At 41.3% G+C, this 6,586-nt stretch overlaps 1 protein-coding gene across 3 annotated transcripts in view; it reads left to right on the plus strand.

Moving 5' to 3' along the window:
* LOC115421075 (low affinity immunoglobulin gamma Fc region receptor II-like) overlaps positions 1-6,586 on the plus strand; it is a 299,216-nt gene that overhangs the window by 198,760 nt on the left and 93,870 nt on the right. The window lies entirely within an intron of this gene.

Below are 6,586 nucleotides of genomic sequence, written 5' to 3' on the forward strand. Positions count from 1 at the left end.
AAGGAGGAGAAGAAGAAAGGAAGAAGGAAAGAAGAAGAACTTTATATATGGAGTTGGTCAGAACCAGACTCTAAGCCAGTTTACAGAAACCCAACACAATCCTTTATCTATATCACCCAGCTCTGACAAACGCAGACTGACCTTATAGACAGGGTGCGATTTGTCAAAAAACCAGAGGGGGAGATGTTTTGTTTTGTTTTTTTATTGTTGGACCGGGGGGGTGGGTGGGGGGGCAGTTACATACATGGGGGTGCGGTCCATAATTAACGTAACTAACACTGGTGTGAAACAAAAGTGAAACTTTACATACTCTGAACTTCCAACTCTCTGGTTCTGTTCCTCTGTTAAACAGTGGACCTTATAAGAACTGTTCACAGCTTCTACTCTGTATCCACTGGACACACAAATGCTGGGCCCCAGGAATTTGTCGCGTTTATCACCCTCCCCCTTTACGGCGCCCCAGTGCATGGGGACGTTTGTGAATTCTGACACTTTCGACAGTTGGGTTCAGGTGAACGTTAGTGTTGGTAATGTAGGAGATCCAGTAGGTGAAGAAAACTGTCACAACCTGCTGTTATTGACATTGGCTGGATGACCCCCCCCCCAAGGATGAAATTCATTGAGCAGAAATAGGGATTGGTTCCATTTGTCTTAGATGAACTGTTAGATTTTAAACACCGTACCGTCTTCTTCCTCTTATCCGGGTCTGGGGGGGGGGCCTCAGCAGAGGAGCCCAGACAGCCCTGTCCTCAGCCACTTCCACCAGATCTTCTGGGGGAATCCCGAGGCGTTTCCCCAGACCACAGATAGAATCCCTCCAGCGTGTTCTGGGTCGACCCTGAGGTCTTGTCCCAGACGGACATGCCTTTAGGGAGGCGTCCAGGAGGCGTCCTCACTAGATGAACCACCTCCACTTGGTTCCTCTGGACGTGAAGGAACAGCGGCTCACTCCGAGTCCCTCCCCAGATGTCCAAGCTCCTCCCCCTATTCTTCTAAGTGCCGAGCCCATCCCCCTGCGAAGGAAACTCATTTCAGCCGCTCGTACTCTTGACCTCATTCCTTCAGTCGTTACCAGAGCTCATGACTAGGGATGGGTTAGCTATTCCGATTCCGTTATCGATTCTCTTATCAATTCTCATTGGGTGAGGGAATAAAAGAGTGCAAACAGGTGTGTTTGCATGAACTGTCTGTTATATTTCCATCTGCACAGAAAATAGAACATATACAGTATGTATAAATATTAAGAACAGATGACACTGGGCTGGTTTTGGGGTGAAAGTGAAACTACAGACTCTTTACTACTTCCTCTATTGCTGCATTTCCTCTACATGGAACTGGGGCAACTCGGCTTGTCTCCCGTTGTTGTGCACCTCATTTCCTTCCCCTAACTTTGGAAACTTGTATTTGAGGGGGTATGACATTTGTTTCCAGCACTGGAACCGGAACTGGGCCCAGATGACGTCCTGGTGTTCACTCTGCTGCTAGATTCACAAGCACTGCTAAGTAGTGAATAAAATACGTGACATTCCTGTAAATGAATCCCATGTTGTGGACAAATGTTTGAGCAGATTGGAGGGATTCCACCTTTAGAAGAAATGGAAGCTTTGACAGTGTTCAACTGGACCTGGTGTGGTCTGTTTGGACCTGGTGTGGTCTGTTTGGACCTGGTGTGGTCTGTTTGGACCTGGTGTGGTCTGTTTGGATCTGGTGTCATCTTTTTAGACTATTTCTGCCTGAACACCATGTTTTCTACGTTCTGACCAAAACAATGCAGCGTACGCGTGACGTCATCACGCATGCGCAACAAAAGCGGAATCAATGAGCAGAATCGTTAAACCGGCAGGCAAACGATTCCAAGGAATCGAGCTACTGGGATCCAGTTCTCAAAAAGAACCAGTTCTCGATTCCCATCCCTACTCATGACCATAGGTGAGGGACGGGACCCAGATCGACTGGTAAATCGAGAACGTCACCTTTGGGCTTCGCTCCCTCTACCACCACAGACCGGTTTAGCGCCCGCATCACTGCAGACATCGCCCCGATCTGTGGACCCCCCACTCCATCCTACCCTCACTTATGAATAAGATCCAAAGTTACTTGAACTCCACCACCTGAGGCAGGACCCCCCCCCCCCCCCGACCCAAAGTGGGCACTCCACCCTTTTCCAGCTGAGGACCATGGACTCAGATTTTAAACACATTAAATGCAACTGAATTAAGAAATTAGGTTAAACTTGCAAAAATGTTCCCATGACATAAACTCAATCTGTGACAGATGCCAGCAGGCCCCAGCAACAGCACACCACATGCTCTGGTCCTGCTCCGAACTCATCCTTTTCTGGAACTCTTCTTTTTTTATTTTATTTCCAAGGCATATGGGTGCTTAGGGCGTCCCATTTCTGGGACTTCTTTCCTGATCAAGCTCTGACCAGTTAATCTCTTATATATTAGTAACTTCCAAAAAAAAATTTGGCCTAATTCGTAAAGTTTTAGGACCCCCCCCACCGCCATTTTTAGGGTGCCTGTCAGCCGAGTGCAGAAACCCTTTTTTCAATGGAAAACCATGCATTTTTCGGGTAGTTCTACCATATCTGCTCATCCAAATGTCATATTAGAGGTTATGGGGGATGCTGCTGTCATTTATGAAGGTCTCAAGTCATGTACAGGTCAAAGGTCACATGATTTTAGACAAAGTCAAAGTCATTTGACACTGAAAAATGGGTCAAATCACAGGTTTTTGCAGACTTCTTTCTTGCCTAGTCTTATTTCACAGATCTGCACTCAGAGCTTTGACTGGAGAACATCTGATCCTAGATTACCCATCTGGTACCCTCCCTTTTCTTCAGTTCAGCAGGTACCGACAAATGCAGGATTTTCCATTGAAACATGGGTTTTCTGCACTGGGCTGACGGGCACCCTAAAGATGGCGGTGGGGGGGGTCTAAAATTTTACGGATTGGGCCGAAATTTTTTTGGGAGTTACTGATATATAAGAGATTAACTGGTCAAATTAAGAGCTTGATCGAAAAAGAAGTCCCAAAAATGCCACGCCCTGTGAGTGCTGTATTCAACCATCTCCCCTTACTGCTAAAGACGTTCATTTTGTCTTCTGTTTATGTAAATATAGTTTTTTCTTTTGTTTCTTTGTTTTGTTGTTTTGTTTTGTCTGAACAAAAGAAAAAACTATATTTATCTCCCCTTACTGTTCTTTTTGGTCTCATTTCATGCACAGATGACTCAGTTCCTTCAGCTAACCTACAAAAAGTTGTGGCCTTTGCCTCTTTACTAGCTAGGCGTACCATTCTGTTCAAATGGAAGGACTCATCACCTCCAACACACGATCAGTGGATCAGAGACATCATGTTTAACATAAAGTTAGAAAAAATTAGGTGCACCCTAAATAACTCTATCAATAAATTGTACAAACTACGGGAGCCTCTTTTACACTGTGTGAATATGTTGCCTGGTCTGGAACTTTAAAAACATTTAGGTGTTTATATTGTTATTGACCTGTTTTGTTTATTTATTTATTTTCTTTCCTTCTTTAACGGTACCAGAATGCACTGTCTTGACTGTCTTTATGCATGTCTTGTTTGTATTGCCTTTTTTTTTTTTTTAATTTCCTTGGGTTCTGTTTGTTTATCATGTCCAGTGTCAATCTCTGTATCATGAATACATTACTTGAAATTATAAATATTATACTTGTTAAATGAAAATTTATATAAATATTGAAAATTTCTATAAATAAAGTTTTAAAAAATAAATTAATTAATAAATTTAAAAAATGAAGAAATTAGATGTGCAGTCACTGAAACAGACATTAAATGACATTCATTTATTATGTTTTCACCACATAAATTTATAGTACATTTTAAAAACCTACCTCCACTGTCTGCGTCATGTATCTGTGACGCCAAACGGTGGTGGACTCAAACAGATTACAGAGCTTTGCTGCAAAGCACAAAGACACGTTAGTGCGTCCGGTCAGTCGCTCTCTGCACCGGTCATGTTCAGTCCTGAGCTGGAACCAGGGAACGACCAAAGGAAACAAAGCTTATTCACAGTGTTTGGAGACAGCGTAGTGGTTCAGGACCCCCCACCCCCAGACCCACATGGACCCAAACTGGAGCTCATTCCAGTCGAGCCTTTAGGGTTTCCATGTTTGAGCTCATTTTGTCCGAGTCGAGTCGAAACGCCGCCAAAACAAAAATAAAGCCTGATCACGTCCCAGCTTCCACCTCTGTGGACCAGGAGTCTGGTCTGAGGAAAACCGCCCCGAAGGTCTGGACCACAGGAACCCACTCATGAAGGTCTGGACCACAGGAACCCACTCATGAAGGTCTGGACCACAGGAACCCACTCATGAAGGTCTGGACCACAGGAACCCACTCATGAAGGTCTGGACCACAGGAACCCACTCATGAAGGTCTGGACCACAGGAACCCACTCATAAGGGTCTCCACGACTCAGGTCAATGAAACTTTATCTATCCACCGGACTGTCCTTTAACCCTTAAAGACCCAACAACTATTTTGTCCCAATTTTCAAATGATATTTTTTGTCTTTCCTCAGTGGTTTATCACCATTTATTGTACTATTATCTGCTGTAGTTTGCATTTTTCAGTGTAAATCAGGTATTTTCCTTTATTTAATTCACTGATCATGTAGATCCCAGGTGTCAAACATGCAGCCCGGGGGCCAAAACCGGCCAGGCAAAGTTTCCAATCCGGCCCGCGGGATGCATTGGCAAAGTGCAAGTTACAGCAACAAGCTCAAAAATAATATCATAACCTATAAATAATGACAACACCAATTTTTTCTCTTTGATTTAGAGCAAAACACATTAAATTATGAAAATATTTACATTAAGAAACTATTCTTTAACAACATAATGTGAATAAACTGAACAAATATGAACAACTTGAAATGTCTTAAGAAAATTAAGTGCAATTTTAACAATATTCTGCCTGTTACTAAATGTTTTGTGCCTTGGTAGATCTGATCTGCAATGCACATGTAGCCTATGAATGATAAATTGAGGCAGAATATTGATAAAATTGTACTTACATTTCTTAACAGATTTCATTTTTCAGGTTATTCACATCCTTTTTGTTTGGATAGTTTGTAAATGTAAATATTGGCATAATTGAATGTTATTTTTTTTGCACTAAAACAATTTGGAGTTGTCATTATTTACTGGCTATCGTGCTATTATTGTACTGGTCCGGCCCGCTTCAGGTTAAATTAGGCTGAATGTGGCCCCCGGAAGAAAATGAGTTTGACACCCCTGAGGCAGATGTTGATTAAAAATCAAATCAGGAAAAAAAGGGAAAAAGTGTCATTTTCAGTCCAATCTGTCATGAACTGAACATAAACCCAGTGTGTACATCCACTGTCATTGATCCAACTCCATGGGTTTGACTGGTGAATCAATGTTGTAGAAGATGAAGGTGTTTCCACGGTAACTACGGAGCCTCTGAACGTCCAAATGGGTCATATCTGATGACCATGAAAAGATGAAGAACTGTATTTTACACCAATTATTGACATGGATTGATAGGATTATTGGGTCAGAAGTTATTAAACAGTTCCATCAGTAGAGCGTTTAGGTTAAAGGTGGAGGTTCGGGTCTTTAAGGGTTAATGATGGGAATGTGCTTCAGATCAGAAACACAGCTGATCGTCTGTCACATTGATATGGTTTATTAAATGAGTTTAGAGAGCAGACCAATCACATGACAAACTCCTGTTTTCACTCCACCTCCTCCTCCAAACCTTCATTTTCTCTACAGGAAAAACCTCCTTTTAGTCCGAACCCAAACAGCAGCAACAAAAGACAAATGAGTAAATGCAAATGTGCATTCACTTTTAGTTTTGTTGTCCCTGAAAACAAAGGTGGTGAGACTTTTGAGTAGAACTGCAATGATTAATTGATTAATCAATTAATCGACTCAAATTGATTTTAAAAAAAAAATATTCGATTACAATTTTCCTGAATCTAAACATTGTTTTCTTAATTTTGCTGCAGTTAAACATTAGTTCCACTGGTAATAGACGAGGACAAAAAGGCAGAAAATGTTTATGTGGACTTTTGTCCATTAGATCCATCACTTACTCCTTTAACCTTTGAAGCTTTAACCCAAACATTCTAAATCTGAGTGTGTTTGTTTCAGTTGGATGTTAGTTCCATGTTCAGTTGATAGAAGTTCGTCAGTTGGATCCAAATGTGTTTCAGACTGAGCTGTCAGACTGTTTATAGATGTCACTGGACTGGTCTGTTGTTGTTTAGATCTATAGATATTTGTATATATACTTTTATACTGTTGTTATTGTTGTTATTTCCATACAGATTTTTTTTTTTTTTGTTATATTTATATCCTTTTGCTTTTATACTTTTTGTGGTTGTTGTTTCAGCTGGTTCTGGAATAAAGGACATGTTTGTCATTTTCACTCATGGCTGTTTCACATATTTATGATTTTTTTTTTGTCTATTCAAAAAATTATTTAACCAAATCAAACAGAAGAAAATATGACAACAGATTAATCAATTACAAATATAATTGATAGCTGCAGCTGTAGGTTTGAGTTC

Source organism: Sphaeramia orbicularis, chromosome 6, assembly GCF_902148855.1.
Source record: "Sphaeramia orbicularis chromosome 6, fSphaOr1.1, whole genome shotgun sequence".
In the NCBI taxonomy this organism is placed as follows: domain Eukaryota; kingdom Metazoa; phylum Chordata; class Actinopteri; order Kurtiformes; family Apogonidae; genus Sphaeramia; species Sphaeramia orbicularis.